This window comes from Paramormyrops kingsleyae, chromosome 20, assembly GCF_048594095.1.
Source record: "Paramormyrops kingsleyae isolate MSU_618 chromosome 20, PKINGS_0.4, whole genome shotgun sequence".
Taxonomy (NCBI): Eukaryota; Metazoa; Chordata; class Actinopteri; order Osteoglossiformes; family Mormyridae; genus Paramormyrops; species Paramormyrops kingsleyae.
Window position 1 is genome coordinate 17,313,341 of NC_132816.1, and position 11,820 is coordinate 17,325,160.

The window sequence follows — 11,820 nt, forward strand, 5'->3', positions numbered from 1 at the left end:
CTGTGTGCCCCCCCCCCCAACCCTTCCAGATGCTGGGGAGGGGCGACGTGTCATTCTAAGGGGCCAATTTTCAACACAAGTACACAAGAAGGTCTGTCAGAAGCAGCATGAATAAGATAGGGATAGCCAGACAGTATGCAGGGGTCAGAGGACCGTTCGCATCGACTCATACGCAGATTAACACATCGACTCCAGGGAGCCAATCAGCATTCACAGCAACCAGAGAAAGGTCAGCCTTGAACTTGCCCCGCTTTAATTCCCCCCTTGGCCTCGTTACCTCTGGCGTGTGCCGGCAAGGTGAAAACGCTTCACAACACACGTTCTGAGAAGGATTCCTGCAATACCAGAACAATGCTGCTTGACATTCAGCCGTTAAATGCACGTTCAAATTAGGTCCAGCATGATGGTCACCAGTCTATAATACAGGGGCCTGACATTTTGCATTTTCATTGTTCCAAATGATCACTTACTGGACATACTTCTAAAATAAGTAAATACATAAATAAAATAAATTTTAAATGTGTCGTTAGACAACACGTAAAATGTATTACTAATGAAAGTCATCTATTCAGCCTGGGTTAATGAAGAGAAATCCTTCAGTGAAGTTTGTCTGCCTTCCGGAAATTCCTTAAGATAATATTTCACATTTAAACTAGGGGGAAAGTCGTTTTGATGTCAATGTCCTGCACGTAAATTTAAGTGTGTTTCTCCTGTTTTGCCTTCCAGTTCTTTTCACATCATGCAAAATTGATGGTTTTTTTTTGTTTTTTTTAGGAAAGATTAAACTTGAACCCTGCACTGTTAGACGAATCCCCCCGTGAACAGGAAATCGCGGGGGGTGTTGGTGTTACGCGAGAAATCCCCGATACTTTCAAGTCCGACCATCGCAGGCGTCAGAGTTATACAGCTTATTCTGTGAGTGAAGCACAGAGATATCAGCTCTTGCGCACCTGGCGTGACACTCACGCTTTCAGACTTACGGAAAATCTATATTATTCCATTATAAACCTAAAATTAGCTGCATCAAAAGCGTTGGGGTTGTCTGCAAAATCAACAGGCTATATACAAGGCAATAATACTCTTACATACATGTAAATTGACAATCCCACGCCAGCCCGGCGCACAGGTGAGGCCAGCGGACAGCACAGTGATGCTCCGATCATCTCGGCCACCTACCCACCGCTTTATCAAGTCGCACAATGCTGGACAATGGGGCCCATTCATTTCTATTATATAATTACTTCCGTAAGAGCGCACTCCCTTTGAAATTATTTTATTAAGGGGGAAATCGGTACTAGCCTATATTTATTCACCCGCAACTCTTTCACATACCGAGGACCACCGGCATCAACCGAAATCGGAAGTATAAACGGAGAATCCCGGTCAAACAAAGCCGAAGTCCCGGCTCAGATCAGCACACTTCCTCCACACCGAAACAATCCACACGTGTACTTCGCCCACACTTCTCCCTCCCCATGGCCCTTGTAAAAACGATGCCTGTGCTGGGAGATCGCCGGGTCAATCCAACATTTTTCGGAGTTATTGCAGATACGTATAATTGAGCCCTTCATCCTACGCCGGAGACAGCGAGCCTCTCAAAGCCAGTTATACGGGCTAGACGCACAAAACGCGCAACGAAATTAAGGTTAATATGCCGGTTTACTTGGTGACATTTAACTGTTCATGCAGAAACACGTGGAATGAATATTAAGCATCATGCGTTTTCAATATACGTCGGATCTGAACTTGCAATAGAACAGCGAAAGGCAGCCGGCAGCCCTCCCCGCACTCAGCCTCATGAGCACGTCAGAAATAAAGGCACGGATAAACCGCGTCGGAATAAGGTTTTAATAAATATAAAATGCATACCTCCGAGGATGGGTTCTGTCCATCAGTCCCCAGCATCGGATTTGATGGAACCTTTAATAACTTTCTTCCCGATCGCAATTAATCCGCATCCAGTTTAAACAAAAGACGGGGAAGCGTGTAGCCAGTCCGACTGGTGGTGTAACTTTATTCTGCTGATAAAAAGCGAGAGGCTTGAGACTGTTGGGATCTATTAGCGGCGCTTTGCCATCTCAGTCCATTTCCCTCGGAGCTAAAGCGACGGATCCGACACGGTTTTTCTTGAGGTGATATTTTAAACTGCGCCTGAGGAGGGAAAAGGGATGGGTGGGGGTGGGACGGGACGGGACGTAGTGGGACGGGACAGCTCGCCACGAAAAGCCCGATCACGGACACAGACTTAAGTCTCCCGTCACCTTGAATCTTTCACGACTTACCAGACGTGAAAAAGGTGAATGATCCTACTGAAGGGAAGAGCAACCTAAAACGAGACCATTAAAGTGATTTACAAAAGCGTAATGAAGAAGCGCTTATATTTGTCATTTAGGCGCTGACACATATTTTGGACCGTAGACATTTTTTTTTTTTTTTAAAGTTTGACGATTGCCATTTAAGTAACAGCATGATTAAACCACTGGATTACTTTAATTTACTCTGGCCCGTTGTAATTGCTTGACGTTTTGAAAATATAGCTACTGTTGTCTGTTGTGTGCTTATGTTGCTTTCTGTTTCATAACTGGCAGAAGTTTGACACTTTTAGGCGCAAATTGCACGTGACACACTAATTAAATTGATTTTATTTAAAATACGTACAAATCAACAGGCTAAAGAATATTTGACGTAGGTCTAAATCCAAGTAGGCCTAGTTGTAGTAACGTAAAATGCGTTTTGTAATATATTTAGGATAGCTTCAAACAGATCTAAAACAAATCTAAGAAATATATGACTAGGCCTATATGAATAAAAGTTTTGAAACGTCACAATTGACTGTTTTTGGCGATATGCATCATGGTAAAATAATTGAGAGCAAATATGAGAGATCCCACAATCGATCCGTTGCTGAATTGTTCGCTGTGATTAAATCAGTTAATCAATACATAATGTCATTTTTCAGATGTAAGGTGCCACGGCCTCGTTTTTTTGCGCACAACAATTTAATAGTTGTCCTATCAACATAATATATTCTCACCTGAAAACGCTGCGAATTGAGTTTTTACGTTTGCCTTTTCACTGTCTATGGGAATAATTTGCTAATCGGCGCACTTAACAGTCCGCGCTCGATTCATATCCATAAAAGCCAACATCTGTCAAAACAACGACTTCCATCAACTGATTGCTGGAGCAAAATGAAAACCCACAGACCGTGGAGCCTCAACAGGACACCCCGGTCTGGAGGACAAAATTCACCCCAGAGTTATTATTAATTCTGGCGGGAAATGTTTCATTATTGATGCTGCTTGACTCAATTCCATCTTCATAAGCCAAAGAAATATTTCTGAATCGGTAATGGCAATGGATCGTGATTACTTTTTTCACTTTTTAATCAATATTTTGTTCTATTTGTTTGATTCCACATGGTCTATTTCATTGCATTTTTTTCACTGTTTGGACAGAAATAAAAGATGGAAAATCCAGAAGAGGTCAAAAAAGTCTAAATCTATCTTACAAACCGGGCACAAGCTGAAAATTGAGTTTGCGGGAAAGTGCCGGATTGTCTAAGCTGTGATGTAGCTTCCAAATGCCATTACTTAAGAAGGTCTTCGAATCTGTTTTGCTTCCCAACCATAGAACTGGAAAGACCAATGCAGCTATTGCCAAGAATGAAAATGCAACAAATCATAACTTTGGGTGACCAAGCTGGTTTTTTAATTACCTGATCTCATTATTCATAATCTATAGTTTTTCAGCACTTCCAGGTATTGAAAAGAAAAATACCCGTTTGCATGTATGTTTCTCTGTTCTTATTTTATTTTATTATTATTATTTTCTTAAACCCTATTGTCCTTTATTCCTGCTTGCACTGTGCCCTGTTAACTGTAGTCGCCTCAGTGTTAACTGTTTGCACCCATGCACAACCAATTACAATATGTTCACATACTGGCAATAGAGTTCTGACTTCTCTGAGTTCTGAGTTCAGTTTTTAGTAAATTTGTCTAATTTACAGATATATCCATTTTCTATGATCCATTATCAAACAGGTTGATGTTAAACCCAGGGTCACATCAGTAATCAAACTTTAACATGAAATGTGTTTGCAGAATCGGCCATCTTCAGTTTCTGTGAAAAACTGAAGTCACTATATTTGTGGTGTGAGTGGTGATGCACACCAGCACTGGTGGGTGTGTGTAGAATGTACATGTCTTTCCTGTGTAAAAGACATTCAGACACTGGTGATTGACAGTAACCCGTGCAGTGCCAGTTGAGTTTGTGTGCATCAAGAAGTAGACATTGTCTCATGCAGTGTGTACCCTGGCTACAGATTAGGCTTGCCGAAAAGGATTTTGTATGATTGTTATTCTCTGATTTGAAATGGGAACAACTATGTATTATATTGTACTTTTTAAGTGAATTGTTGTATTGTATATTGTATTTTTAATAAATATTACATGAATGGTCTAAGTGATGGTTCATCGAAGTACTCAGCTGGTAATCTTCTTTTTAATAGGCTACTTTGCAGCATCCATGTTTAAAATAGCAAACTATGCTGGTAACGTACGTAACTGAAAAGCAAAGGGAAAGATTAAAATACAGGAGGAGGCAGGTAGGATTGAATATGAGTGATGAAGCTCTTGTCTTCACAGTCAGTACTGTATGCGGGGGAAGAAAACGGGCCTATATGTCAATTTCCCGGCGACGTAAACGCGAACACACTGGTGTGAACTGATGTATCCTGACTGATGTGATGTTCCGACTAATTAGAGTCCATTTAGAGTGAAGGATGATGTTTTCTTAATGGCTGTCTTCTTTTTGCCTTAGTGATTGCCAGATGATATCGTGCATTGCTCTATCTCACATGCTGGTGAAAAAGACTTCTGGTAAATACTCCGGCGGTTGTATTTGTTTATCTACAGCATGTGCTTTCTCAAGGATGCAAAGCGCAATCTTGTCATTCTATTGACCCCTCAAGCTGTTTGAATTGCAGGGGGGGGTGGAGGGGGGAACCTATCATGGTGACAGAGAGAACAGCCTGAGGCGATGACATATCCACGACCCGCATCTGGTGCAATTATGTGATTATCCGCAGCAAGCCAGTGTTCTTCAGCTTAACATGGGCCATTGTAGTTCTGGTTGGGTTCTTTGGCATTATGGCAACAGATACTTAGTAATTTGCAATGTTACATTAACATGTGTGAAATGAGAAATGCAATATGAAAGGCCATGCATCAGATATTCCCGATGCCTATTTATGTTCTTGTATACCTGACGAGAAATATGACATTGTGATATTAATCTTGGTCAGTGAGGCTTGTGTGTGTGGGGGGGGGGGGGGTGAATTTTATAGAATCACAAGTAAGCTTTTAAAGCTATCAGAGATATTTATTTGTCTTTGGTTTCCAGAAGATACTTGGGCTTATGACAAGGTAATGATGCCCATTGTCAATATTACAAATGAAAAAATCAATATTCGCCCATTTTTACATTTTAAAAAATCTTTGCGGGTTTGACAAGCTGGTGTCAGATTTGTTGATGTCAGAATGACTTCCGAGTGATGGTGTTTTGCTTTGCCACAGCCTTGGCTTATCAAAATCCCATATCCAAGAAATCTTCTGTTTAAGGCTATCTGATTCTGCAGGTTATTGTTTTCAGTGTCCGTTCATGGGACACCAGTGTGGAATAGTTGAGTAGGGCTATGATGACTGACTAGTTTGTTCCTCAGACATCAGTCAGACCTGTGAATCTGGACTTTGACGAAAATAAAATAGTCCCTGACACAGTGGAAAGGGAAGAAAGGCACTCAAAGGCAGTGATCAGCGATGGAGCAGCTGAAGACAGCATCAGCGTAATTAATTTAAAAAACAGCTAGGTGTTGAAAGGCAAATATATCATCAGTCTAGTACAATTTGCGTGTCTGGGTGCCATTTCTACGATAGCTGGCAAGGTTGGAAAATCTTCATATGTCTGAACTTTCAGCCGTGTCTCTGGTTTAATTTTAGACCTTCTTTTGTTTCTTTAATGTTTAAATATAGCCAGAACCAGGATGCTTGATTAAATCTTAATGTCCTCCGCTTCAGCTTTCTACAATGACCTAAAACATCATAAATATAAATATATATATAATTTTTGCTATGGCAGCTACTTTCCCCTCGGGTCTGTTATTCGCCACTGCAAAGTTCAGCGTATTTTAAAAACACACTTTGACTGAGCGGGTGCCAGTGTTTGAGTCGCAGGCTTGGCTCGGGGTTGCAGGGGGTGAAGTGCTGCAAATGGGCAGGTTTTCACAGCACTGGCATTGAAAGAAATCAGAGCAGCGGGTCACCGTTCCCAGGCATCTTACACCCAGAGCATGCAGAGCCGTGCTTGAGGTTCAGTACCTGTTACAAATCAGAAAAATGACGCGAGAGGCAGGAGGGCGGTCTCTTTTAAAGCTTCGTAGGAGTGGATGAACTCCCATGAACTCTCAGCCGTTAATATAAGAAAGCCCGGCTTGTCAGGATGATAAATGTCTCCACTCCATGACACAAGGTGAGAGAATTGTGCCCTGATTATTGAAAAAAACCATAGACTGGAGTCCTTTGTAATTCCTAGCATGTTGTCTCCTAAAACTTCCGCCGAGCTTGATGGAGAGTTATTTGCTTTCCTCTAGCTCCCCTGTGGTTTCTCGTCTGAACTGGTGTAGGTGGTTCTCTCTCGCCAACAAAGTGTTGCTGGACGGACATCAAGTTTTAAGGCTGAAATTACAGGAGTTGATGACGTTCTTACCGGTCCGCGCTTGTGGTCGATCGGGTTGAGTGTTTGATGACACTGATCTGCAGTCTGAACACTAAGCTGAGTGTCTGAGAAAGGTCAGGGACTCGCTTGATGTTTTCTTGTCTTCCATAACATCTGGTCATCATTGCATCCTTCGTGTGGCCCATCATCCATGGCTTGTTTTGCTGTTTCTGGGCTGGTGGGAGCCGCAGTAATGACACACTGCTAGGCCTTGGTGACCTCAAGCCTTATAATAGTGATTGATCATAAGCCCCATGCTGACAATTGCCTTATTTAAGGAACTTCAGCTGGTGTAGATTATACTAATTTAGGATAAACAAGGTCAGCTGGGTGGATTCTGGAGACTAGTAAGGGAATGTGCAGCATTTTTAGCTGGTGATGGTTGGGTGGGTGAGATCTCCTGTTTTCACTTAGCTGTGACTCTTTAAATATTTGGGGTGCGTTTATTTTGCACGGATCTGGGTTCAACATTTTAATGGGTCTCTGTGCCATTTTTTTGCTCCGTAATAAAGACCCATCGTCTGCCTGAGCCTCAACATCCTGCAGATTCATTTGCTAATTTCTCCACGATGGAAGAAGAAGGTTTATCTGCCATCCAGAAATTTGAGCCACCTCCTCCTCTGGTTGGTCATGTTTGCATGATGGGACGCTCTCACATGATCTCCTGGGGTGATTCTAGGGATCTCTATTGCGACCCAAGAGGCACTTAAAGTCCCTCGTAGTCTGACCATACTGAGCATGTCACCATAAGGCGTTTTGACATACATCAGATAATCATTAATAATGTATAGCCTTGATTGTGCTTAGAAATGCCCAGTGGGGTGGTACAGTAGGACACCTCCCTGCTAGTCTGCTGTGTTTCGTTGCGGGGGAAGGGAGTCAAAGTCAAACAGCATTACCCTGTCCACCACTCAATATCACTAATTTCTGCTTTGTGTCGAAAAAATGTTAATTTAACTGCTGACTTCAAAGTTTTAATAGTGCACTCAATTTTTATGTGCAGTTAATATACTATATTTTATTTTCTTGTAGCAAAGAAGTGGAACCTAAGGGTCTGGATGAATATTAAAATAAATTTATGTTGCTGTGCGATAGCCAGCTCAGCTTGAGGACAGAAACATATGGCACAGGGAATTTCAGGACAATGGAGCCGGGTTTTGTGAGAGGTTTTCCAGTAAAGGGAGGATTCCTTTGATTTTTGGGAAAACTGAACATGGAAATCACATATTTTTACACGGTCCTACAATAATTATGTTACTGTGAGAACTCAGCAGGCCTGTGCCTTTGGGGTCAATTTCACCCCAGGGTAGGTTTGAGAGTTGATTGAAATCACGATGACTGTGCATCTGCAGCGGTTTGGTGCCACATCCTTGTGCGAGAGGAAAAATTGGTTAAAGGGGTATTTTGTAATCAGCTTTTAACGTTTATCTTTGTGCAACTCATGCAAGGTGCCTGGGTGTAATGCAGCTAACACTCAAGAATATAAGCGTAGGAGGATTAAGGGTTAATCTTGGTGTAGCAATATCTGCTTGAACTTTGTACTCATAAGACTGAGCAGAAATGTAAGCTTGAAGCGCTTGTCGGACAGAACAGGAAAACCGCAGAAAGCTACAGTAGAGTGGGGGCTGCTTGCAGGCTGTATAAAGGGCATAAGCCTCACCCAGCTGGTTTCCGTGGACGCAATCTGTCTGTGTACCACCATAAAAAGGATGTTAACTTAAAGTTCGGTGGGCATTTCCGTGGTAACTTTCGCTGGAACGGTGGTTGAGCTCAGTATTAAAGCTTCGTCACAACCCAGAATACCGTGTGGGATTGAAATTTCTACGACACTTGCCACACATCTGATGCTTCTGAGATGCTCTGGAATGACCCCACATAGGACAAATGGGTAAGTGACAGATGGGTCTGTCCTACATGGTCTGGGTCCTACATGTACTTGTTGGTGCCCTAGAATGGAGTCCTAACATAAGACCAACTTGGGAACTCCAACCGGCCTTAACATGTTTCTGGTTTGGCTGGGGCAACCCCTCGACAACACGCAAACATACAAACTCCACACACATACGGCCATTGCAGACACTCGAACCCTGGTTGCACAAGTATGAGGCAACAGCGCTAACCACCGTGCCACCATGCCGGGCCACTTCGGATAAAAAATAAATGAATAATCACCGAAGGCACATTCCCGGTGAACTGGGTAAATATGTGACTTACTTCAAGAGGTGAAAATTTCAGGTCCAGAAAATGAAAATCCAGACTGTGATTTTGTTTCAACCAACAGTTGAGTATAAAGAGTCAGAGTTACAGAGTACTCAACTGGTTGGTTGAAATAAAATCACAGTCCGGATTTTCATTTTCTGGACCTGAAATTTCCAGCTCTGCTTACTTCCCCCTTCTGCCCATCAGAGACATCGTACCATTCAGTCCTGGAAGGACTTTGGTGCGTTTAACACTGATCTCTCTCTCTATCAACAGGTACGATAAATGGCAGCGTGCTGTGATACCTGGCATGGTAGAGCATCCCGTCAGCATCTCCGCAGCATGTTCCCCATCTGCCTCTGAGGCAAGCGCTTGTTTAAACAACTGTTAACATGAGGAATCCGAGAGTTGATTAATGCGGTCCTCCTTGTCGCGTTTTACAGAACCCCCACTGGAAAAGCTGGCGTTGTTTACCAGCTCGCGAGCTTAATAGCCGCCTTCCCTTCAGTGGGAAGACAGTTCGTCCCCACGGGAGAGTAATGTGAAAGACTTATCAGGAAAACAGACAGGCCCCGTCCGATTAACAAACGTATAGCTATTTCCTTCCTGGGAAGCGTGGTTCAAATATACCCATCTCTGTTCCTCTGTCAGTCTCTTTATACCTGTTTAGCTTGATTTTAGTCTCTTTGTCTGTTTATCGCTGTGCATTTTGCCACTGTTTGTTCCCATTCCCACTGTCCCCCAGGCTAGCTGGAACACTACCTGACAGCAGTCGATCTCCAGCTATGTGCAACTGTGAATTAATGGTAAGTTTTCCTGGAGAAACCCATAAATATTTGACACCTGAAGCCACAGGAAATGTCCAGTCAGATGCAATAGGAATGCATCAGCTAGGTATTCCACAGGCATCAGCGTGTCATCGCTCGTTATCCGTATCTGGAGATGGAGATGCTCTTCACGCAGATAATGTAGAAATGAATTTCACATGGAATCGGCGCTCGCTGCCTGAAAGTAACCCCAAACCCAATGGTACGCAACAAGTAAACACAAAAGGATTCAAGAGTGTCATGGAAATGCGACTTTTAGCGAGTGCAAATCTGGAATGCACTCGTCTCCTTCCCTGTTAACAATATCTGCGAATCCTTTGAAATGCAGACATTGTTCTGCAGCGTTGTCGAGCGTCTAGCTGGCCTCAGAAGTAGTTAAAGCGTGCAAGATATATTTTTTTGAACACTTTTCAAAAGTGAACTTTAAAAACAATCCCACTGAAATTAAGCACTTTTTGGTTTCAGCTCCCCATGTTGAGAAGTTTGCACGGAAATGCAGAGCATCTCCACATCACCTTTTCATCCTGTACAGAAATACAGACATAGAAAAACATAAAAGTCCTTAAAAAAATTTTGAGCGTAAGTCGATGTCATCGAGATTTTTTTTTTACTTCATGCATCTGTCACACAAACAAACATGTGGGCATTGGTTATGGTGTTGAGCCCAAATTGAAAGCAGCTCTAGAATCCATTATGACTGAGTAAACTTTGTATTTTTATGTGGTTCAGATTTACTATGCCTGGTCAGACTCTGCAAGGCTGCGTGGTTGACTCTGCCGCCAGAGTGCATAAAGATGCATTACTTGCTTTATAAACTTTATAATAGCAGTGTGAAAAGGTTCAAAGACAATTGGTATAATGTTTCATAAGTAATTTCTTTCCAAATTAAGTAATGCTCTTCTATGTACGTAACCAATCAGAATCCTAAATTTAAGGGGTCTAGCTTTATAGCAGAAGCCAGAAAGCCTGTTCCACAGAGGACTAAATGTCATGCTGAGTTGCGTGGCACCACAATCCTAATTTGAAGCAGTCCATTCCTATTCGGAAGTCATTCATTTTGTGGTATTCCTGGTGTCCTTGTTTTCTAGCTCTGATACATTCACCGAAAATCCCAGTTTGCACCGTGTTACTCTACCAGTCCCAATGGGAAATAGTGGCTGTTTTATGTCACAGTAAATAATAAACGTGTAAAAATCGCAGCTGGTAACATGTTTTCAAACCTTTCAAACCATTTCCCATGTGAGATTCCCCAGGCAGGAACATCTCAGGGGCGGCCGTAGGGAATTACGATTTCAGTAGCAGGTTTACGAGGGATGCTGAAACTATGTAAGACAATAATGCAAACTTAATATAAGCTGACTTGTATTACAAAGCCAAAATAAGTCCTATCGTGAACAACTTGTGAAAACTGGAAAAAAACAAAAACGCAATCAGAATAATACATAATATTCCTGCAGTTATGGTGGAAACCATCCATTATTGCAATTTAAATTCATGTATTTCCTACGAAAAAGTACCAGCTCATTTCATCTCAAGTTCATAAGCAGGTTGCCACAGTTTTTCTGCGCCTGGCCTTGGATGTTTATTTCAAACTTAATTAGCTTTGTGTCACATTTTCAGCACACAGTTTGTGAAAAATCACTCCTTTCAGGAGTCCTGTCTTCTGCTTTTGAGTGCTGAGTCTATTACAATTTTGAAGCCTGTTTCTGAATATCTTCCTTTGCTTTGCAGATTATCCTGTATACTGTTGTGTAAAACACGTCTTGACTATAAAATATGCCAGTACCGTTTTTCTCCTTTATTTCTTTTGCTGAAAGAATATTGCACTTATCTTAAAATTACTTGAAATGCATGTATCGTCTGCCTGCAGTGCTGCACTAAATAAGCAGCAGGAAGATAAAGGGATGGATGAATGTATTCTGTGTCTGTGTGGTTTTTTTCCACGCGAACATTCTTGTCACCGTTTCCGTGAGGTTTCGGGCTGTGTTCGCATTTTCGTTTCTGAAGCAGTGAGCTGAGA

At 42.2% G+C, this 11,820-nt stretch overlaps 1 protein-coding gene across 1 annotated transcript in view; it reads right to left on the reverse strand.

Moving 5' to 3' along the window:
• chst15 (carbohydrate (N-acetylgalactosamine 4-sulfate 6-O) sulfotransferase 15) overlaps positions 1-2,173 on the reverse strand; it is a 38,876-nt gene extending 36,703 nt beyond the window's left edge. The window contains exon 1 of the mRNA XM_023830923.2: positions 1,870-2,173. The gene's annotated coding sequence lies outside the window, so the exon portion shown is untranslated. The remainder of the gene's footprint in view (positions 1-1,869) is intronic.
• Positions 2,174-11,820: the final 9,647 nt, after the last annotated feature.